This window comes from Schistocerca americana, chromosome 2 (genome assembly GCF_021461395.2).
Source record: "Schistocerca americana isolate TAMUIC-IGC-003095 chromosome 2, iqSchAmer2.1, whole genome shotgun sequence".
Taxonomy (NCBI): Eukaryota; Metazoa; Arthropoda; class Insecta; order Orthoptera; family Acrididae; genus Schistocerca; species Schistocerca americana.
Genome location: NC_060120.1, coordinates 67,621,341 through 67,646,507, shown reverse-complemented (window position 1 = coordinate 67,646,507; position 25,167 = coordinate 67,621,341).

Here is a 25,167-nt window from a genome sequence, read left to right as displayed (position 1 = left end):
ATCGCTCCAGGCAAATGCCGGGATGGTTCCTTTCAAAGGGCACGGCCGACTTCCTTCTCCGTCCTTCCCTAATCTGATGAGACCGATGACCTCGCTGTCTGGTCTCCTTTCCCAAACAACCCAACCAAACCCAATGTCTGTCTACCGTTCAGTTCTTTCAGTAACTCGTCACGCTCTCGCATGCGTCAAACAAACCTGTGACCATACATGCTGCCTTCTTTGTATATGTTTGACATCCCCTGATAGTCCCGTTTGGTATTGGCCCCACACACTTGAGCAATAATCTAGGATGGGTCGCAACGAGAGTTTTGTAGGCAATCTCCTTTGAAGACTGATGGCATTTTCCCAGTATCCTACTCATGGATCGAACTCTGTGACCTACTTTTTCTATACTAAGCCTACGTGATCGTTCCATTTCTTATATCAACAAACTATTCTACCGAGGTATTTGTATGCGCTGATTGATTCCAGTTGTGTCTTATTGTTATTGTAGTTGCGGAATATTATGTATCTTCGTTTTGTGAAGTGCACAGGTTTGCATATTTGCACATTTAAATTGAGTTGTCCATCATTGCACCACCTCGAAATCTTATCAAACTCTCACTCAATATTTGTGCAGCTTTTTCAGATAATACTTCATTATAGGTAATTGCATTATCTGATAAAAGCCTAAGGCTACTATTACTATTAATATTAGTAGTTGTGTAGTACCACGTGTGGCTCAGCAGCCGCCGATGTCTGCAATTTTTGGCGTCAAAATTCCAGGAATTATATTGCAGTGTGCCACAAACTGGCGACATCAGAACATTCCGGTGTCAGCATTTCCAGTGGTGAGGCAGTTGTGCTTGTTATGGTAGAGGTCACTGACACCCCCCTCTCTCTTCGTTTTGCTGTAATACGGTTGCGAAACGCCGACGTCACCATCCTCCAAGCCAATCACTGGGAGGGCTCCATTGCTTTCGAGCAATTTGCTCTCCATCCTAGCTCTGCACTCTGTAGTGAGAGGATATTATTAATTTGACAGATTCTTCGTAAAATTGGAAGAACAAGCCCAAAATGCAGATGCACCTCCCCAAAGTGCATATGCATGCATTTTTATAGAAAAGGAAATGAGCAATGCAGATGTATCTCCACACGGCAAATAATGACCTGATTAGCTTTAAGTGTAGGTCTTCATGTTTCAGTACTCACAGTTAGTTACAACAAATTAATTCCAACTCCTCCTTTTGAGCAATTGCACGAGTCTAGTTACCTGTAGGTATCAGGTTCTTCTATAAATAATAACTATCATAAAACAAAATGACTAGTGCTTTATTAACAATAACATTTTTGTGAGCAATAATTTTCAACGATCTTTCACTTGTACTTTAAAAGATGAGTCTAGTCATTATTGATCAACATCTCAGGTCATACCGAAGTCGTAACGACGTTGCACCAACGCCACACCGACCTTGCATTGACCTCGCACCAACCGCGCACCAATTTCGCAACGATGTCGCACGCACCATGCACACACATCACACGTCGCCTAATGACGCTTCATGTGGATCTGTATCTGTCTGCTGTGAAAATGCGTCCGTTCTTATAGAAAAAGACGTGTCCAATGCAGATATATCTGCACATTGCAGCTAAGTAGCTTCCTGGCGTTACGTGTTCCACCACTTGCAGTTTATTGTAACAAAATAACTCCAAATCCTCCTTTTTGAGCAACTGCGTGCGTCTAATCATTTGTAAGTATCAGTTTCTCTTGTAAACAATAACAATGATATAACAAAATAATCAATGATTTATTGACAATACAAATTTTTATGGTCAATAATTTTCAACAATCTTTTGTTTGTGCTTTAAAAGATGACATATACACATATACAGTATGATTCAGCGGTCCCTGCCGACGTCGTCTTATGCAACCCGCAATGTTAAAACTGGCCTTCAACGACCACGTGCGAGGTTTTCATACTCTTTCGCTCGCTGTGCGCAAGCTATTTCTTCTTCTTTGGGTTCACTACCCTACATGGGTCTTTGCCTTCTTAACAGTTTTTTCCATTCTGCCCTCTCGTTTACTTTTCTTCTCCTTCCTCAGATTCCTAGGGCTCTGATGTTCTCTTCCACGTCGTCCAGCCATCGCTTATGTGTCCTTCCTTCTGATCTGCTTCCTGTTGATTCCCACTGGAATACCTTCTTTGAAGTTCTTGTGTCCTCCATCCTTAGGACATATCCCAGCCAGGCTGTTCTTTTACTTGTAATTAGCGTTACAATATCAGCTCCTTGTATGACATTATCCGACTCATAATTGGTTCTTGCTGTCCAGTTATCATCATTATTTCGGATCCCTCCATAAATTTACGTTAGTATTCTTCGTTAAAGTACTCTGAGTTGATGATCATCAGCGCTGGTTAGCGTCCATGCTTCACGTTCATATTGCGAGCTAACATCCCATACATGCGGTTCCTCTTCGTCGAAATGTCTTGGCTCAAACTCGCCTAGGGGTTGAACCGCACGTGTCGCATTACACGCCATAAATTTAGACACTTGTGACCCTTTGGTTAAATTGTCTGGCTGATGGCAAGTTTTCGAAATACAACGTTAACATAATATACACTCCTGGAAATGGAAAAAAGAACACATTGACACCGGTGTGTCAGACCCACCATACTTGCTCCGGACATTGCGAGAGGGCTGTACAAGCAATGATCACACGCACGGCACAGCGGACACACCAGGAACCGCGGTGTTGGCCGTCGAATGGCGCTAGCTGCGCGGCATTTGTGCACCGCCGCCGTCAGTGTCAGCCAGTTTGCCGTGGCATACGGAGCTCCATCGCAGTCTTTAACACTGGTAGCATGCCGCGACAGCGTGGACGTCAACCGTATGTGCAGTTGACGGACTTTGAGCGAGGGCGTATAGTGGGCATGCGGGAGGCCGGGTGGACGTACCGCCGAATTGCTCAACACGTGGGGCGTGAGGTCTCCACAGTACATCGATGTTGTCGCCAGTGGTCGGCGGAAGGTGCACGTGCCCGTCGACCTGGGACCGGACCGCGGCGACCCATCGTTCTACCATTCCTAGACCGGCAAGGGAACTTGCTGTTCCAACAGGACAATGCACGTCCGCATGTATCCCGTGCCACCCAACGTGCTCTAGAAGGTGTAAGTCAACTACCCTGGCCAGCAAGATCTCCGGATCTGTCCCCCATTGAGCATGTTTGGGACTGGATGAAGCGTCGTCTCACGCGGTCTGCACGTCCAGCACGAACGCTGGTCCAACTGAGGCGCCAGGTGGAAATGGCATGGCAAGCCGTTCCACAGGACTACATCCAGCATCTCTACGATCGTCTCCATGGGAGAATAGCAGCCTGCATTGCTGCGAAAGGTGGATATACACTGTACTAGTGCCGACATTGTGCATGCTCTGTTGCCTGTGTCTATGTGCCTGTGGTTCTGTCAGTGTGATCATGTGATGTATCTGACCCCAGGAATGTGTCAATAAAGTTTCCCCTTCCTGGGACAATGAATTCACGGTGTTCTTATTTCAATTTCCAGGAGTGTATAATAATAGCAATGATAATTTCGGGAACTAAATTAACGGCCCATAAATGATGTAGGCCACACAGTTGCGATTTGGTTAGAATAATGTTTATTTAGAAAGGAAACTAATAGGGAAAGAAAGAGATGAGAGGGGCACAACAATGGTGGCTATACCGTCCCTAATAGCCGGCCGAAGTGGCCGTGCGGTTAAAGGCGCTGCAGTCTGGAACCGCATGACCGCTACGGTCGCAGGTTCGAATCCTGCCTCGGGCATGGATGTTTGTGATGTCCTTAGGTTAGTTAGGTTTAACTAGTTCTAAGTTCTAGGGGACTAATGACCTCAGCAGTTGAGTCCCATAGTGCTCAGAGCCATTTGAACCGTCCCTAATATGTAAGTCTTGAGTTCCCTCTTGAATGTTGTGCGGTTCTGGATAAGACGCAGATCACAGGGGAGCCCGTTCCATAGTCGTATGGCTGAGATGGAGAATGACACGGAGAAAGATTTTGTGTTATGTAAAGGTACAGCCAAGATGCTAGACGTATCCGATCTGGTATTGCGGTTGTGGAATGATGATAGGTGTTTAATGTGAGAAGATAAGTATTGGGGGCACCAGTGGCTAAGAAATCGATGAAGTAAGCACATCGTGTGGAGATCGCGTGCCTTATGTGGGCGTATCCAACCTAGCTGGGAGTATGAAGGACTGATATGATCATACAACCGTATATTGCGTACGTATCTAACGCAAGCATTCATCACTAGCTCGAGGCATCTCGAATTTTCACTATTTGTGCCGTGTTGAACCACATCAGAGTAGTAAAGATTAGGCAAGACTAGTGTTTGGACTAATTTTTGTTTAACATGGGTTGGAAATATTTTTCTAAATTTTTGAATTGCATGTAGGGAGGAGAGCGATTTCCGACAAGCTGTGACTGTTTGTTCTTCCCAGTTTAGGTGTTCATCCAAGACTATTCCAAGGTCTTTTACTGTTTTTTGGTATGGTAGTTGGGTACCATTGAGGAGTATTTGAGGGACTGTTTCGCGAAAGTACCGGCTGATTAACTTTGGATGAGATATAAGCATGACCTGGGATTTCTTGGAGTTTAGTTTCAAACCTAGGTTCTGTGCCCATCGAGAAACAGAGCAAAGATCTGCGTTCATATTCGCTACTGCGTCAGCAATGTTCTTGGGGCTTGCACTTTTGTACAGTTGGATGTCGTTGGCATATGGATGGTAGTTGCAGGAGTGAATCACTGAAGAAATATCATTAATGTACAGTGAGAAGAGTAATGGACCAAGGACGGAGCCTTGGGGAACTTCTAGTATGATAAAAAAAAACTATTACTATTAAATATATCTCAATTCTTTCAATTTAAATCTGTATTTCATACTAGAATGCCGTGTTCCCAGTTTGGCACAGCTTTGCCACAGGAGACACGAAAGCGGTCGAAGACGTCCGTCTTCTGGTCGGCTCCTGATCGTTGTCAGAAGGAGGCTAGTTTTTGAATACGCAAAGACTTATATTATTTGGAAAAGAACAACCCGGATTTCTTTACGTAATCAGTATGAATTTTATAATTACCTAAGGGACCTTTAACAATGAATAGTAAAAAAAAAAAATTGCATTTGTAAATGAAATCATTAATAGATGGGGCAGCTATGAGTTGTATAGAAGACAAGGAGCGGCCTTCTGTCTACGACCAGGATGCCGCAGTATTCTCTGCTGTAGTAAAGGCTGTTTGACATTTATAAAAATAATATGGCATGGAGGATAAAAAAGTATAAAGGAAAAGAACAGAATAAGAAGTCTGGTAAACACTAAATATATTCAAACAATTCTCACTAGCAAATTAGGGCTTATTTATAAACAATATAACTTACATAAGTACTTTTCTAACAGTATGGTGCGATCAGATTTCAGCCTGTCCTATGCTGTCTCCTTGGTTCACGTTTTTGTCACAAGTTACAGTCATTACTTTTCTCCTTTCGTTAAAGACAATTCTTGCACTGTTCAACACCTCCGATAACAATAACTTGCTGATTTACAGTTTCGAACATAAATTACTTTAATTTTATTAATTAATAATGTTGTCTGCACGCTGGCAAGACCGCTCACTTTTTTAACTTTACGTTTTCACATTACAAGCAGAAGTACATTAAAATCTGAAGATCTACAAACTTTTTTTTTTTTTTTTTTTTTTTTTTTTACTGTCATCTTTTATTTAGATCGAAGCGGAACGACAGTTCAGCTTCTGTTAAAATGTTTCTTTGACTGCGCAATCGATGTATTAGCGTCCGCGCTAGATGCGCATCTTTACAGTTATGTAAATTATACAAAACAAATGTCTTTCAAAGGGTACTCAAAGCTTTCGTAGGACGGAAATACCAATAATATTACAAACTCCAGAGCGCACGTTTTTCCATGATGACTTTTCCGATCCACAAATGACTTGTTGACTTCTGTTTTTGAGGTAGCTGCCGAACCAGTGTATTGCGCTGTTTGAGAAATTCAGCTGCTTCATTTTAATTAGTAATATATCAAAGTCAACTGTATCAAAAGCCTTGCTAAAGTCAAGCAGTGTTAGGATGGTAGCTTCACGTCTATCCATAGCATATTTAATGTCATCAGTTACTTTGATTAATGCAGTTGCTGTACTATGGTGCTTTCGAAAGCCTGACTGATATTTGTCGTGGATGTTATGAGTTTTGAGGTAATTCGTCAGCAGTTCATGGACGATGTATTCTAGGACTTTAGATATTGCAGGTAGTATGCTGATCGGCCTGTAGTCACCTGGCGACTTAGGGTTGTCAGTCTTTGGTATAGGTTGAATTAAACTTTGCTTCCACTCAGTAGGATATGTATTACTGACAAGAGACAGGTTGAAGATGTCTGTGATAACTGGAGTAATAGTGTCTACGACGTTCTTAATCATGCCAATGCTCACTCCATCATTTCTTACTGCCTCGGAAGAGATTCTCATAATTGCCTTGTGTACTGTGCCGGTAGTGACATGTTTTAGGAAAAACTTGTCTCTCGAGAGACTGATATCTTGGGGCTGGTAATTTGTCGCTGCGTGGCAGTTTACAGCTGTTGAGAAGAAATCTTTTAATTCTTCTGCAGACGCTTGATAAACAGCGTCAGATCTTCGCTTCCCTATACCGAAACTGCGCAGCTTTTTCCGCAGTGCAGCAGGTTTTGATATGCCGCATACGACAGAGCGGGCATGTCTGATTTTGGCATTCCTCACGCTTTGCTTGGTTCTATTTCGGAGTTTCCTATAAGCTTCGTACGCCTCGGGAGTTGGGTTACGCTTGAAGGCCCTATGTGCAGCATCACGTTTATTCATTAACTGGCGTAATGCAGTGGTGAGCCACGGAGCGGGAGCTCTCTTTACCTTGACAGTGCGTTGAGGAGCATGTTTATCATACAGTGCAATAATTTTGCGACATAATTCCCGAATTTTTCCGTCTGAAGTCGGCTCATTGCTTATATCACGCCAAGGGATGTCTGAGCAATCCTTTTGAAGAGCGTCATGGTTAACATTTTTTAGGTTTCTGTAGGTTACCAGGTGAGATTTTTCTTTGGTAGTATGCACTGAGTAATTTAAGAATATCACGTCATGAGCAGAGAGTCCCGGAGCGGATGTCTGATGGGCGCGAATTATTTTATCTGGTCGCTTTGTTGCTATTATATCTATGAGTGTATGGCTGTGTGGCGTGTGATGAGTTGGATCCAGCGGTGTTAAACTCATATCATTGGAGTGGAACAGTCTCCTTAGTTTTTCTGCAGAGGGATATTTTAACTGTAAGTCGATGTTTGTGTCGCCCATAATGATTATGTGTTCATACAGTGTCACGAGCGAGGACAGGGCAGACTGAAAGGAGGACATAGCACCGACGTTTGGAGGTTTATAGATTACTCCAATTAGCAGTTTCTGATTTGATGTATTTATTTCGAAAAACAAGAACTCTGCTTCTTTCTCTTTTACCCTTCCATCTGGTTTCTTGAACGGCAACTAATTCCATACCGCAATTCAGCATTTGTTCGGCTACACTTTTCATTGCTCCTGGTTGCAGTAGTGTACTTATATTCCATGTTCGAAATTTTAGAGCCTTGTTCATATCCTTTCTTCTTAATCTATTTTGTCTTCGGGAGGGCAGTCCGGCTTTCTCTGTTCAGTTTCTCGCAAAAACAATATTTTTCCAAGTCAGGGGTGTTGTCCCTGCGCTCCCCCCCTCCCCACCTATTTTTCAGAGGACCATTTCTCCCGCTGTCGTCTGGCCTAACCCTGTTCCCGGGGTTTGCCTTCTTGGAGGTGAGAGACGGGATTGAGTAGGAGAGGTAATGTGCCTTCATCTTGCCTAAAGTCATGTTTTACGCATCATACCCGATTTGAGCCCCACGCGCAAGCTATCAGTCCACAAAAAAAAGGAACTGGACCTTTTTGTGGGAAATGTAATTTAGTTAAATGTTGTACTGGGATACGCTTTCGCTTGAGGCCACGGTTTTCGAGTTATTCAGGAAAAACGCAGAAAAATAACCTTCAGATGCACCTAACCCCCATACTCATCCCTCACCGGTCACTGGTCTCCATACCGTCTCCCTGTCTTCTCTACAATCCTCTCCGTTCCCAAAAACCGACGACTTGGAGGGGAGCATTCATGGCTTTTCCAGTGTGTGCATAGGTACACCAAGACGGATAACCCGCATTTGAGCTAGGAGGAGTACAGGCGACCTGACGATCTTAATTACATCCTTTACTTGGGATGTAACCAACCTCTATGGATACGCCATGTAACGAAGTGTACCATTGGGAGGGTTCTGATGGATGTCCAAAGGGGAAATCGCCGGATTGAAGGTAAATATCCATGATGTGGCGGCAGATTTTAATGAGGGATATGCTCTAGAGATGGAACAGGCATATCCCATCCATTTGCATGGCGAGCACAGCGAGCCATTGTGTCCTGCGAAATGGTTCCGTTCCGAAACTGTTGATGCTGAGGAACAAGCAGTGATATATTCTGCACTATAGAAACTTCCAGAAATTTCTCAGTTTAGGGATGCAAATTATTAGAATCAATAGCATCTCCTTTAAGCGGCATCCTTGATTAAGGAGTACATTGGCGTAGATACCAAAGGAGGGCTCTCACGAAGAGTGATTTTAAAAAGAATTTTTATAAATTAATGAATAATTCTGTTTTCAACAAATGTTAGCAACCATCGCGAAATTCATTTAGTTTGGCTCTGGGAGAGGTGTTACAGTGCAAGAGCTTACACCGCCCGACCAAACTGTAAGCGGACCACAATCTGCAATGAAGTACTTTTTGACGTGGAGATGGCTAAGGTTTCACTGCAGTTCACAATGCCTGTCTATACCGGTATTTGTACTCTGGACCTCTCCAAACTTCACATGTACCGATTCCACGATGAGTTTGTGAAGCCAAACTTCTCTGATCCCAAATTACTTTGCATATATACAGAAAGTTTCATCTATTGCGTAAAAGACTGCGATCCATATGATGTAATTAGGTTCAATGCCGACACACTCGACATGTGTGGATGCGCGGCCGATAATCCTTATGGTATAACGCCTCAGAACAAAAAGGTTATCGGCCTGATGAAAAACGAGGCGAATTGACTGGAGATTGCCGAGTTTGTGGGGCTCAGACCTAAAATGCAGGCGCCACCCAAGGGCGGGCTAAGAGTGCGCTTCGTGTGGCCTCAAAGGCTCTCACGATAGAAGACTATAAGAAGTGCCTGCTGGAGGTCATTGGAGGTGCTCCGAAAATGGTTCGGCAAGTACTCTTTCAATCGGACATCACGTGGTACATACTGCACTGCAGCTGAAAGACGAACTGCCGCATCATGACGACAAACGGCTCATCTGTGTGGACGGGGTTGGGTGCCTCACCTTTTTCGCTTGAGTGATTGTGTGGATGTGTATTTATTTGTAAATAATGATTGTGTGTGCTAGTGTTTGCAGAATAGATGAACGAACTCTTTTTCAAAGGTGTCTGTGAATGACTGCACAGTGTCTGTGCGTATATAGTGCATAAGACTGCACACTACGTGTGCATATATATGTCTATACGTATCCATGGTTTTTCTTCACCCTCTGCTGCTAGGCCACCCGTTTCCCCTGCACTGTAAATATTGTATAAAGAGTGTAAACTGTATCCGTATAGAGAGAAAATAAATTGAATTGTAACATGCTTCAAAGGGATATGTAGTATATATAGACTCTTTATTGGTTTTAGTGTAAATAAATGGTATCCCTGTAGCAGATAGTTAGTTTAACAAAATGTATATAGTTATCGTTAAAGCACAAAAAGTTATTGTTACAAAAAAGGTGCTATTTCACCGTTGTACGTAAGTCGTCTTTTAAGGCACAAAAAAAGAAAAACATTATTCTGTATACAGGATGATCCAGCTGCCCCCAACGATGTCTTTTTATGCAACCCACAATGTTATATCTGGCCATCAAAAACCACGTGCGCGATTTTCATTGGAATTTTGCGCTGGGATATATTTTCGCTAGAGGCCGTACTTTTCGAGTTATTCAAGAAATACGTACAAAAGTTACCTTCAAACACATCCCCACTCCCACATTCAGCCCCCACCGGTCAGTATTTCCAGTACGTTGTTCATGGCATCTCCCTCCTACCACTGAACAAAAATTGGTGACTGCACGAATTATTTCCCACACTCGACCTTTTTTGGTCTTCATTGACTGGCCTTAGAATGCCACCGGCTGATTCGAGCACTGAGATATAGTAAAACTGATGTTCCTGTAACTTTTATCTAACAATTTCCTGAACTGTAACAGCATAAAATAAACAATTACATGGTAGTTTTCGTCAGGCCTTCCGACCATGTAACTACTGTGATTGTAATGGTTAAGTTTGGGTCGAATTATCAACGTAGCTAGTTTTAACGTAACGTTTACAAAACTCGTTTTCTTTCATTATTCCCGTGGGCACGTCTAAATTAATAATGTTGACGAAATAGCCAGCTATGCATCCTTTACTCCGGAGTCGTATTGTGTATTCACTTATGCCTGCACGTGCACAGACTACATACTTCCATTTTTGTTCATCTGCGGATCCATGTTTGGTACATCCTTAAGCATGGATCTTTGTAGGTTCTTCAATGGTGATTGTGGGAAGTTGGGTCGTATAATAGTTCTATTTAAATCTTATTTACGGTGATTTCGTTCTTTTAATTTTGGGAGCAATGCCTTTTTATGTAGGTCCTGTTTTGCGAGACGCTTTCCGACAGGCCTATGAATTGAGAGGGTCTTCTATGTTATGCCACGTACCAGGGATGCACTATTTTAACCTAATTTAACCTCTGTTATTCGACTTTTATTGACTCACATTTTATATACACGCATGTGGTTTTTTATTAAGAATTTTAGTATAAGATCGTTTAGATTTTCTAATGCTAACAGTTTGGATAGGCGTTATTATTTATTTATAACTTTGCAGATGCACCTGAAGGTGGGATGCAGGGTTGTGCTTTCTGTTTAGAAAATAAAAAAAATTACAACTGTAGAGATCTTATCTTTGATGTGATAATGATTTTCGGAGAGAAGCGAAACCAGTTACACTCCTGGAAATTGAAATAAGAACACCGTGAATTCATTGTCCCAGGAAGGGGAAACTTTATTGACACATTCCTGGGGTCAGATACATCACATGATCACACTGACAGAACCACAGGCACATAGACATAGGCAACAGAGCATGCACAATGTCGGCACTAGTACAGTGTATATCCACCTTTCGCAGCAATGCAGGCTGCTATTCTCCCATGGAGACGATCGTAGAGATGCTGGATGTAGTCCTGTGGAACGGCTTGCCATACCATTTCCACCTGGCGCCTCAGTTGGACCAGCGTTCTTGCTGGACGTGCAGACCGCGTGAGACGACGCTTCATCCAGTCCCAAACATGCTCAATGGGGGACAGATCCAGAGATCTTGCTGGCCAGGGTAGTTGACTTACACCTTCTAGAGCACGTTGGGTGGCACGGGATACATGCGGACGTGCATTGTCCTGTTGGAACAGCAAGTTCCCTTGCCGGTCTAGGAATGGTAGAACGATGGGTTCGATGACGGTTTGGATGTACCATGCACTATTCAGTGTCCCCTCGACGATCACCAGTGGTGTACGGCCAGTGTAGGAGATCGCTCCCCACACCATGATGCCGGGTGTTGGCCCTGTGTGCCTCGGTCGTATGCAGTCCTGATTGTGGCGCTCACCTGCACGGCGCCAAACACGCATACGACCATCATTGGCACCAAGGCAGAAGCGACTCTCATCGCTGAAGACGACACGTCTCCATTCGTCCCTCCATTCACGCCTGTCGCGACACCACTGGAGGCGGGCTGCACGATGTTGGGGCGTGAGCGGAAGACGGCCTAACGGTGTGCGGGACCGTAGCCCAGCTTCATGGAGACGATTGCGAATGGTCCTCGCCGATACCCCAGGAGCAACAGTGTCCCTAATTTGCTGGGAAGTGGCGGTGCGGTCCCCTACGGCACTGCGTAGGATCCTACGGTCTTGGCGTGCATCCGTGCGTCGCCGCGGTCCGGTCCCAGGTCGACGGGCACGTGCACCTTCCGCCGACCACTGGCGACAACATCGATGTACTGTGGAGACCTCACGCCCCACGTGTTGAGCAATTCGGCGGTACGTCCACCCGGCCTCCCGCATGCCCACTATACGCCCTCGCTCAAAGTCCGTCAACTGCACATACGGTTCACGTCCACGCTGTCGCGGCATGCTACCAGTGTTAAAGACTGCGATGGAGCTCCGTATGCCACGGCAAACTGGCTGACACTGACGGCGGCGGTGCACAAATGCTGCGCAGCTAGCGCCATTCGACGGCCAACACCGCGGTTCCTGGTGTGTCCGCTGTGCCGTGCGTGTGATCATTGCTTGTGCAGCCCTCTCGCAGTGTCCGGAGCAAGTATGGTGGGTCTGACACACCGGTGTCAATGTGTTCTTTTTTCCATTTCCAGGAGTGTATAACAAATAAGAGAACCTTTGTAATTCAGACTGCCCTGTTCAGAGAGTGATATTGTTTTACTGGGTGGTTAATACGTGTTATACTTGTCTATCTGCTGACATCAAGCAGGCACAATTGTTTTAAGTATAGCAACGGATATTTCTCAAGGACAGTCAACATGTTTCGAAGAAAGCAGTAGAGCCATACAATTCTTGGTGGTGTCTGCACGTATCATTAAAAGGAGCAGTATTTGTGGCAAATATGAAAAGCCAAGGCTGGCTGTTCAAACGACTCGATCCCGTTTGTGTTTACGCGGCAGTCACGGTGAAATCAGAAGTGCCGGCAATCTCATCTTTCAGACTTAGAACATTTATCGCCCCTTTTTACGAAATGTTTCGTGTACACATTACCAACTATGATGTCACAATATACCTCTTTTTATGATATCATGAGTACAGTGACAAAAGTGCACCGTGACAAAAAACATTGCTTCAGTATCTCTGTAGGTAAAAAAGTTGAGCGTCTTAAGCAGGCAGCAGCCCCTTTTCACAATGTCATTTGTCAAAATCATTATTTCTATTGCTTGCACTATTAATTAAATATTACGTGTTCACATTTCACTGGGCGCCTCGTATAATGCGATTCACTAATGCAATTGTTTTTCTGCAAAGATTTTTGATTTGCGGAAGATATCGAGCAATACATTTTGTCCCAACACCTGAAGATGAAGATTGTGGAAATCTAGCTCACAAACATGCATTGCAATCTTTCTTTCTTCCGAATTCAGCCAACTATGGACCGCTTAGAACTTAAGGCTTCTTGGCCTTTCTTTCCAGAATCTCTTCATTCTTCCACTTTTTTTTCTCTCCTCCTTGGAAAAGTAATGTATGGACCTCCTCGTTGATGGCTCCTCTTAAAGTGATTTTATGCTTTTGACTTTGCTTCTGAATATGCAGCTTGCTCTAAATCTATAAAAATGTAAGTTAATGCGGATGAGTAGGAAAAGCAAACCTGTAACTTTCGAAAACAACATTAGTAGTGTGCTGCTAAACACAGTCGCATCAATTAAAAATCTATCGTTGTAGAACGATATGAAATGGAATGAGGACCTCAGGTTGGCAGTAAGAAAAGCCAGTGCTTGACTTCGTTTTATTGCAAAAATTTTGGGAAAGTGTATTTCGCCTGTCTCATACATCTTGCTCACCAGATGGTAGCGTTTCGTCTGGACTGGCTCTCCCAAGGCCGTCAGTAGTTCTAATGGAATGTTTTCTACTCCCGGGGCCATGTTTCGACTCAGGTCTTTCAGTGCTCTGTCAAACTCTTCACGCAGTATCGTATCTCCCATTTCATCTTCAGCTACATCCTCTTCCATTTCCATAATATTTCCCTCAAGTACATCGCCCTTGTATAGACCCTCTATATACTCCTTCCACCTTTCTGCTTTCCCTTCTTTTGCTTAGAACTGGGTATCCATCTGAGCTCTTGATATTCGTACAAGTGGTTCTCTTTTCTCCAAAGGTCTCTTAATTTTCCTGTAGGGAGTATCTATCTTATCCCTAGTGAGATAAGCTTCTACATCCTTACACTTGTCCTCTAGCCATCCCTGCTTAGCCATTTTGCACTTCCTGTCGATTTCATTTTTGAGACGTTTGTATTCCTTTTTGCCTGCTTCATTAACTGCATTTTTATATTTTCTCCTTTCATCAATTAAATTCAATATTTCTTCTGTTACCCAAGGCTTTCTAATAGCCGTCGTCTTTTTACCTACTTCATCCTCTGCTGCCTTCACTACTTCATCCCTCAGAGCTACCCATTCTTCTTCTACTGTATTTCTTACCCCCATTCCTGTCAATTGTTCCCTTATGCTCTCCCTGAAACTGTGTACAACCTCTGGTTCTTTCAGTTTATCCAGGTCCCATCTCCTTAAATTCCCACCTTTTTAATCTACAGTGCATAACCAATAGATTGTTGTCAGAGTCCACATCTGCCCCTGGGAATGCCTTACAATTTAAAACCTGGTTCCTAAATCTCTGTCTTACTATTATATAATCTACCTGATACCGTCTAGTATCTCCAGGATTCTTCCATGTATACAACCTTCTTTTATGATTCTTGAACCAAGTGTTAGCTATGGTTAAGTGCTCTGTGCAAACTTCTACCAGACTGCTTCCTATTTCATTTCTTACCCCGAATCCATATTCACCTACTACGTTTCCTTCTCTCCCTTCTCCTACTGTCGAATTCCAAGCACCCATGACTATTAAATTTTCGTCTCCCTTCACTACCTGAATAATTTATTTTATCTCATCATACGTTTCATCAATTTCTTCATCATCTGCAGAGATAGTTGGCATATAAACTTGTACTACTGTAGTAGGCATGGGCTTCGTGTCTATCTTGGCCACAATAATGCGTTCACTTTGATGTTTGTAGTAGCTTACCCGCACTCCAATTTTTTTATTCATTATTGAACCTACTCCTGCATTACCCCTATTTGATGTTGTATTTACAACCCTGTATTCACCTGACCAGAAGTCTTGTTCCTCCTGCCACCGAACTTCACTAATTCCCACTATATCTAACTTTAACCTATCCATTTCCCTTTTTAAATTTTCTAACCTACCTGCCCGATTAAGGGATCTGACATTCCACGCTCTTTCTCCTGATAACGACGTCCTCTTGAGTATTGTTACTACAAATTTAAGGTTTTCATTTGACTCATCCTCGTATATAGTTTTCTTCACCCGAGTATTAGTAAAAAATAGAAACATCTGTCACAACCGAGACCAAACAAATACCGAATAACAGTGGTTATTCAGGACTAAAATACTGGTATCTGTTTTTCCCACCCCTACCAGGAATCGTTCCGCAGACTGCGAATTTTCCGCCGTCCAGCTGCAGTATTGTCGAAACGACGCTGGACGTAGAATTGCGAGGCACCCCACTGCAGCGCCGCACCCCGCGGTCGCTTCCCAAGCCGTCGGCCTCTTGCCTCAGGCGGCAACGAAACAAACGCGCGGCTACAATGAGCGACGCGCTGCGAAATTTTGGAAGGCGTCCGCCCGGGGCCCCGTGACAAACAGCGGAGTCCGCGGGGGGCCGTGGAAAGTCGCGCCCCCTCCCCCCCCCCCCCCGGGTCACCTGTCGCGCTGGGTGCGCCCACAAAGTCCCGGCGGGGCGCCGGGCTGCAGCCACGCCCCCTAGCGTGACGACTTACTCCGCGCCAGCTGGCCGCCGCCGGGATTAACGGAAAACAGATGAAGCTCGTAGCGACATGATTAATTCGTCGCGGACTTCCCGGAATATGAAAGGCTTAGCGGTCCCGGGCGTCCCGTCTCGAAACTCGCCCAATAACGCGCGTTTCCTCATAAATCAACGGCGCTACCTCTGCCCCGTCTCTTACGTTCCCCCGACCCCCTTTTTTTATGATGCTAACGTACCCGAGATACGGGCAATTCACTTAGTCATCTGGGTAAGTATTAAAACAGCAGACAGCGGCATTAGCCGAGTTTTCTCTCGACACCGCGAGGGGAGCGAGGGCGGAGAAAAAAGGGAAAAAAAGGAGAGAGAGAGAACACGGTGGCTGAACTGTGATTGATGTCGGGTGGTTCGTGTTATCGGCGACTGGCCGTGAAATATGAGAGATTACCAGAAGGGGTTGGTCGGGTCGGCCCATTGAGCCGCCGGCGCGGCGCCCGCCGGCTTGTTTTCCGTGTGATTGGCAAATAAAGAGGGCGCGCCCGGATGCCCGCTGCCGCCACGTCACTCCGCGGGCGCCAAAACAATGTCCGGCCACTCCAGGTCGGCCCGGTCGGCGCTGACAAAAGCGGCAATCTGGCCGGAATCAAAACATCGCTGCCTTTCGATTGGCTTCGTTCCATTCGAGTGTCCTTCACTAGAATGGAGGCAGGTGGTTGAAAACCTAATCACGATTTACACAAAAAAAAACACTGACGGGAAAAAAAACACCAAAAAATAACTCATGCAGAGTAATGAAGTTTCGGGAATACATTTGTCCTGGTAACATATTTAAGTGATTAACATTTGCAAGATCACACTTTGAGGTAACCACGAGATAACCCATTGCAAATGTGAAATACTGGTACATTAATAACCGATGTAACCGCCAGAAAGTTAATACCAGCATGCGTTCTATTGTATAGGTGACGGATGTCAGTTTGTGGGATGAAGTTTGTAAGGGATCTATGATCCCACTAACATAGATGCTAGTATCCGATGCCTAGGTCGATAGCAGACAGGAATCGATTGTCGAGCGTTGCAGGAGGCAGTGGGACTAGTGTCGAGTGCGGAGTAGCACTGAAGTGTGTCGAGTGACAACCAGTGTTGGAGAGACAGGCAAGAATGGTGGTCGAGTGAGTTGTAAGCGGTAAAGTTCACCGGAGTATGACGAGTGAGCACGTCCCCCTGATCGTCGTGGGGTTGACCCTCACTAATACCGATTCGCGAGTGATATGATACTGCGTGAAGAGTTTGACAGAGCACTGAAAGACCTGAGTCGCAAAAAAGCTCCGGGAGTAGACAACATTCCATTAGAACTACTGACAGCCTAGGGAGAGCCAGTCCTGACAAAACTCTACCATCCGGTGAGCAAGATGTATGAGACAGGCGAAATACCCTCAGACTTCAAGAAGAATATAATAATTCCAATCCCAAAGAAAGCAGGTGTTGACAGATGTGAAAATTACCGAACTATCAGTTTAATAAGTCACAGCTGCAAAATACTAACACGAATTCTTTACAGACGAATGGAAAAACTGGTAGAACCCGACCTTGGGGAAGATCAGTTTGGATTCCGTAGAAATATTGGATCACACCCTACGACTTATCTTAGAAGCTAGATTAAGGAAAGACAAACCTACGTTCCTAGCATTTGTAGACTCAGAGAAAGCTTTTGAGATTGTTGACTGGAATACTCTCTTTCAAATTCTGAAGGTGGCAGGGGTAAAATACAGGGAGCGAAAAGCTATTTACAATTTGTACAGAAACCAGATGGCAGTTATAAGAGTCGAGGGACATCAAAGGAAAGCAGTGGTTGGGAAGGGAGTGAGACAGGGTTGTAGCCTCTCCCCGATGTTGTTCAATCTGTATATTGAGCAAGCAGTAAAGGAAACAAAAGAAAAATTCGAAATAGGTATTAAAATCCATGGAGAAGAAATAAAAACTTTGAGGTTCGCCGATGACATTGTAATTCTCTCAGAGACAGCAAAGGACTAGGAAGAGCAGTTGAATGGAGTGGATAGTGTCTTGAAAGAAGGATATAAGATGAACATCAACAAAAGCAAAACAAGGATAATGGAATGTAGTCGAATTAAGTTTGGTGATGCTGAGGGTATTAGACTAGGAAATGAGACGCTTAAAGTAGTCAAGGAGTTTTGCTACTTGGGGAGCAAAATAACTGATGATGGTCGAAGTAGAGAGGATATAAAATGTAGACTGGCAATGGCAAGGAAAGCGTTTTTGAAGAAGAGAAATTTCTTAACATCGTGTATTGATTTAAGTGTTAGGAAGTCATTTCTGAAAGTATTTGTATGGAGTGTAGCCATGTATGGAAGTGAAACATGGACGATAAATAGTTTGGACAAGAAGAGAACAGAAGCTTTCGAAATGTGGTGCTATAGAAGAATGCTGAAGATTGGATGGGTAGATCACATAACTAATGAGGAAGTATTGAATAGGATTGGGGAGAAGAGAAGGTTGTGGCACAACTTGACCAGAAGAAGGGATCGGTTGGTAGGACATGTTCTGAGGCATCAAGGGATCACCAATTTAGTATTGGAGGGCAGCGTGGAGGGTAAAAATCGTAGAGGGAGATCAAGAGATGAATACACTAAACAGATACAGAAGGATGTAGGTTGCAGTAGGTACTGGGAGATGAAGAAGCTTGCACAGGATAGAGTAGCATGGAGAGCTGCATCAAACCAGTCTCAGGACTGAAGACCACAACAACAACATGAAACAGAAAGTGACAAGTGCCGAATTACGTGTTTCGCGTCAACCGCGTCGGCCAGCAACAACCATGGATTCCAGTGATAATTGTTGGGAATGTTAACCATCAGCATTGCGTGTGACGAAGTACTGAAAATCAGCAATCAATAAAAAGATATAACTGTAATTAGACGTGTAAGGCGAAGGTAGCAACTGCCTCAGAATTTGTGTGTTGGTAGGAAATATACACTCCTGGAAATGGAAAAAAGAACACATTGACACCGGTGTGTCAGACCCACCATACTTGCTCCGGACACTGCGAGAGGGCTGTACAAGCAATGATCACACGCACGGCACAGCGGACACACCAGGAACCGCGGTGTTGGCCGTCGAATGGCGCTAGCTGCGCAGCGTTTGTGCACCGCCGCCGTCAGTGTCAGCCAGTTTGCCGTGGCATACGGAGCTCCACCGCAGTCTTTAACAGTGGTAGCATGCCGCGACAGCGTGGACGTGAACCGTATGTGCAGTTGACGGACTTTGAGCGAGGGCGTATAGTGGGCATGCGGGAGGCCGGGTGGACGTACCGCCGAATTGCTCGACACGTGGGGCGTGAGGTCTCCACAGTACATCGATGTTGTGTCCAGTGGTCGGCGGAAGGTGCACGTGCCCGTCGACCTGGGACCGGACCGCAGCGACGCACGGATGCACGCCAAGACCGTAGGATCCTACGCAGTGCCGTAGGGGACCGCACCGCCACTTCCCAGCAAATTTGGGACACTGTTGCTCCTGGGGTATCGGCGACGACCATTCGCAACCGTCTCCATGAAGCTGGGCTGCGGTCCCGCACACCGTTAGGCCGTCTTCCGCTCACGCCCCAACATCGTGCAACCCGCCTCCAGTGGTGTCGCGACAGGTGTGAATGGAGGGACGAATGGAGACGTGTCGTCTTCAGCGATGAGAGTCGCTTCTGCCTTGGTGCCAATGATGGTCGTATGCGTGTTTGGCGCCATGCAGGTGAGCGCCACAATCAGGACTGCATACGACCGAGGCACACAGGGCCAACACCCGGCATCATGGTGTGGGGAGCGATCTCCTACACTGGCCGTACACCACTGGTGATCGTCGAGGGGACACTGAATAGTGCACGGTACATCCAAACCGTCATCGAACCCATCGTTCTACCATTCCTAGACCGGCAAGGGACCTTGCTGTTCCAACAGGACAATGCACGTCCGCACGTATCCCGTGCCACCCAACGTGCTCTAGAAGGTGTAAGTCAACTACCCTGGCCAGCAAGATCTCCGGATCTGTCCCCCATTGAGCATGTTTGGGACTGGATGAAGCGTCGTCTCACGCGGTCTGCACGTCCAGCACGAACGCTGGTCCAACTGAGGCGCCAGGTGGAAATGGCATGGCAAGCCGTTCCACAGGACTACATCCAGCATCTCTACGATCGTCTCCATGGGAGAATAGCAGCCTGCATTGCTGCGAAAGGTGGATATACACTGTACTAGTGCCGACATTGTGCATGTTCTGTTGCCTGTGTCTATGTGCCTGTGGTTCTGTCAGTGTGATCATGTGATGTATCTGACCCCAGGAATGTGTCAATAAAGTTTCCCCTTCCTGGGACAATGAATTCACGGTGTTCTTATTTCAATTTCCAGGAGTGTATATCAGTTTGTACATCGCAAGTTTTATGGTCCTTAATAATAGACAAACATTCAATCATTCCATTATTCAGTCTCAGAACAGCCGCATTCGGTTGAAATACCCCCGAAGCCACAGCAGAAAACCCGATAGCCTTTCATCCATTAAGCACACGGTCATATAATCATAATAATTAACTGTTTGGCGGCTTCGATAAATTACACAAAATCCAATAAAGGAGTTTGAACGGGGGTGTTTCAAGTTTCACGAGTGTTGTGCTTGGTCGGTCAATACAGGAGCGCTTAATGCAGTTTGTGAATGAAGTTGGAGTTGTCGTCCGATGACGTCCCATATGTGGTCGACTGGGGCCAGATCCGGTGATCGAGCAGGCCACATGTTGTCACATGTCAACACTCTGTATAGCATGTTGGACTACAACAGCGATATGGGTGTGAGCGTTATCCTGTTGGAAAACACTCCCTGCTGAGTATAGACTGGGACGTGTATGGATTCATTGCAAGGGTACAGGCAGACAGCCTTGTGAAGTACTTCTGACGTTATAGCTACAAACAGTTCGGTTCTTATCGATGGCATCATATAGAGACGAGGATTAGTGACCATGATGTCATCATAGCGATTACAGTTACGAAAGGTAATAGATCAGTCAAGAGGGCTAGGAGAGTGTTTCTGCTAGAAAGAGCATATAAAGAGTTGTTAGCATGTCACTCAGACAACGAACGATAATCATTTAGTTCCAGAAAGATGGCGATAGAGGAATTATGGGCAAGTTTTAAACAGACTGTAAATTGTGTTTTGGACAAGTATGTGCCTAGTAAGTGGATTAAGGACGGAAAAGACCGAACGTGGTTTAATAACGAAATTCGGAAGCAGTGCTTGTTACACTCTCTATTCAAAAGAGGACGCGCAAATGACGACGGGCAAAGGTTAGTAGCGATTCGTGCGTCTATGAAAAGATCCATGCGCGAAGGACACGCAGCTACGACCGTCATACCTATCGGAGAACTCGAAAAAATTCTGGTCCTACGTAAAATCGCTAATCGCGTCTAAGACTTCCATTCTGTTACTCGTTGACCAGTTGATTGGGCAGCAGAAGGTAGCAGAAGGAATGCCGAAGTTTTAAATTCCACATTTAAGAAATCGTCCACGCAGGAGAATGGTACAATCGTATCGTCGTTTGACTGCCGCCCAGAATCCCATATGAATGACAGTGGTAAGCATGCCTGGCGTAGAGGAACAACTGAAGGAATTGAAAACAAATAAGTCGCCAGGTCCGGATGGAATCCCAATTTGGTTTCACAAAGAGTGCGCAACATCATTAGCTCTTTAAATAGTTTGCATTTATCGCCAATCTCTTGACCAGCGCAAAGTGCCAAGCGACTGGAAGAAAGCGCAGGTTACCCCTATATATAAGAAGAGCAAAAGAACGGACTCGCAGAATTACAGATCGATATCGTTAACATCCGTTTGCTGCAGAGTTCTAGAGCATATTCTGAGTTCGAATGTAATAATTTTCCTAGAGACCAAAAAGCTCATGTCCACGAAGCAGCAAGGCTTTAGAAATCATCGCTCATGCGAAACCCAGCTTGCTCTTTTCTAACATGATATACTGCGAACTATGGATGAAAGGTAACAGGATGATTCCATATTTCTACGGAATAGGCTTCCCGATACGTGACTACCTCGAAGACTTCTTAAATAATAGAACCCAGTACGTCGTCTTCGACGGCGAGTGTTCATCGTAGGCGGGGGTAACATTATGAGTGCCCCAGGGAAGTGTGAGAGGACCGTTGCTATTTTTCATACGCATGAATGATCTGGCAGACAGGGTGCGCAGCAATCTGCGGTTGTTCGCTGATTTTGTACAGGAAGGTATCGGAGATAATTGGCTGTTGGTTAATACAAGATATAGAAAAACGTAAGTGAATGCCGATGAGTAGGAAAAACAAGCCCGTAATATTTCGGTACAGTACAAGTAGTGTCCTGCTTGACACAGTAGCGTCGTTTAAATATCTGGGCGTAACACTGCGAAGCGATATGAAATGGAACGAACATGTGATGGTAGTGTTAGAGAAGACGAATAGCCGACTTCGGTTTATTGGGAGAATTTCAGGAAAGTGTGGTACATCTGTAAAAGAGACTAATGCGACCTACTCTTGAGCACTGCTCGACTGTTTGGGATCCGCATCAGGACGGATTGAAAGAAGACATCGAAGCAATTCATAGGCGAACTGCTAGATTTTTTATCGGTAGGTTCGATCAGCACGCAAATGTTACGGACATGCTTCGGGAGATCAGTCCCTGGAGGGATGAAGAGGTTCATTTTCGAAGAACACTACTGAGAAAGTTCAGAGAACCGACATCTGAAGCTGACTGCAGAACGATCCCACTGCCACCAACATACATTTCGCGCAAAGACCACGAGAATAAGATTCGAGAAATTGGGGCTCATACTCGCTCTGTCTGCGAGTGGTACAGGAAAGGAAAAGACTAGTTGTGTTTAACACACAGCCAGGCTGGATGCATGCCCTCAGCTCGTCTTCTTGTAACCAACCCACTGCCATCACTGGCGTCGAGGCACAAGAGACTTCATCAAAAAACACAACAGACCTCCACTTTGCCATCCAGGAGTTCTCGCTTGATACCACCTGAAGTCGCAAATGGTGGTGATTTGCGGTCAGTGGAATGCACGCTACAGGGCATCTGGCACGGAGCTGTCCTTGAAGCAAACGATTTGAAACAGATAGTTGCGTCACTGTGATGTCAACTGCAGCTCAAATTGCGCTGCAGATGAGCTACGATGCGCCGGACCCATACGGCGAACGTGATGCTCTCCCCTCTCGGTAGCGCTACGTGGCTGTCCAGTGCCGGTCTTCTTGTGGCCGTCCATTCGCGTGGCCATCGCTGCCAGCAGTCATGTCCAGTAGCTACACTCTCGTCAAGTCTTTCTGCAATATCGCAGAAGGAATATCCAGCTTCTCGCACCCCCACAACAGGACCTCTTTGAAACTCAGTGAGGTGTTGATGATTGTGTCATTGTCGCCATAAAGCTATTCTTGACTACCATCAACTTATCACTTCCAATCTCAAAGGTAAATAACTCTCACGATCGTTGCAATGCGTATTTAAAGCAAACCTTTTATGCGACTGGCGCTAAATTGGAACATAAATCATCTTTCAGATGTAGAAATACGATTAAGTACCACGTTAAGAAACTGGTGACCTAATTTTGTAATTTTGGACTGTTTTTTAGAGTTAAGTGATGAATATGATGTAGTTTTTATTCATTCAGCCACCCTCTGCCACTAAAATTGCCGATGCAGATAAAAATGCCGACCCCATGTAGACACGGGATAAGGTTAGGAAAAAGAGAAGAGAGAGAAGAAGGCGTAGCCTTTGTTAAGAAGAGCCGATGGAGAAACCAAAGAAATGAGTTGGGTCAGGGAAGGGTTCTGGCTTCCTCCCTCGTTATCCTGTACGTTAACGACCAGCCAATACCTAATCACTATAAGCATTTCCTATATGCAGATGACTTTGCAGTCACGGCTCAGGTGCGGACTTTTCATAAGGTAGAGAAGAAGCTGCAGAATGCACTGTGAGCCTTTTCAGAATACTGCCAAAATGACTCCCTTAATCCGAATCCTCTGAAGATTCAACAAGTGCTCTCCACCTTCGACCTTGGCATGCAAAACGAAAGCGCAGTGTTTCCTGGAGCAATACTACACTGGAACACACAGATAAACCAACCTATCTCGGTGTGACGTTGGATAGATTTTTAATGGAAAAGATCCGTCAGAAGGTGGCCTCGAGAAATAATATTTTGTGGAAACTCATAAACGGCAAATGGAGAGCAAAACCTATTACCCTAATATCCTCCGCTCAAGCACTATGTATCTCTACAGCTGAATACGCCTGCCCAGCATGGACCAAATCAGTCCACCCGTACAAGGACAATATAAGTCTTAATGAAACATGGAATCACAACAGCGAGTATGAAACCCTCGCCCCTGCCAAAGCTCTACAGAACTGCTTGTCTTGCGAGTCCCAGCTGCCGAAGAATGTCTCGCGAATTCATAGAGAGGTTCAAACAAACCACTGATGATCGACATCCTGCTACTGAGTGCAATCCTTGACAACAGAGATTCCGTAAAAGGTTCTTAAATATTCCATTTGAAGAATCACCACCTGACGGTCCACCAGCACCTGGCCGCTCCACGACAAAATGGAGAACATTTAAGACCCTCCACCGCATAAGAACAGGTTGGGGACCCACTGAAAATAAACATGATCAGGTCAGGTCACGCATGACAGGTGCGGTTGTGGTGTTGTGCATGACGTGGAACACCTCCTGGCCTGTCCAAACTGTCCCTACAGATGCAACTTCGACGATTTGTGGCTGGACAAGAAAGAAGCCCCGGACGTTGCCCAATACTGGGCTGAAAGACTGTGATTGGTTTCCAGGCCAAAAAATGTTAAGTAAATGAGCCTTTTTCTTGTGATCTTCCGGCTGAAGAGTAGCTCCATTCACTCCTCCACTTTATCCTGTGCAAGTCTCCCTGTATGACTGATGCAAGCTACACCCCTTCAACCTGCTTGCTCTCGTCAATCCTTGGTTTCCCACTAAATTTCTTACAACCCGCACTATCCTCCACTACCAAATTAACTATTCTTTCGTACCTCAATGTGTGCTATCAAGCTTTCTCTTATTATAGAAAAGTTGTGTCGTACAGCTCTTTTCTCTGCAATTCGATCCAATACCTCTTAATTAGTTATTCGATCTACCAATCTCACCTTCAGCACTTTTCTGTAGGTTCTACTCTCTCTTCGTCTAAACTATATTTTTTTTGTCATGTTTCACTTCTATACAGGCCTACGGTCCAGACAAATAACTTCCGGTATGACATCGTATCACTTAAATTTATTTTCAGTATTAACAGATTTCTCTTTTTCAAATGTGTGTGAGTTCCTAAGGAACCAATATACTGAGGTCATCGGTCTCTAGACTTACACACTACTTAAA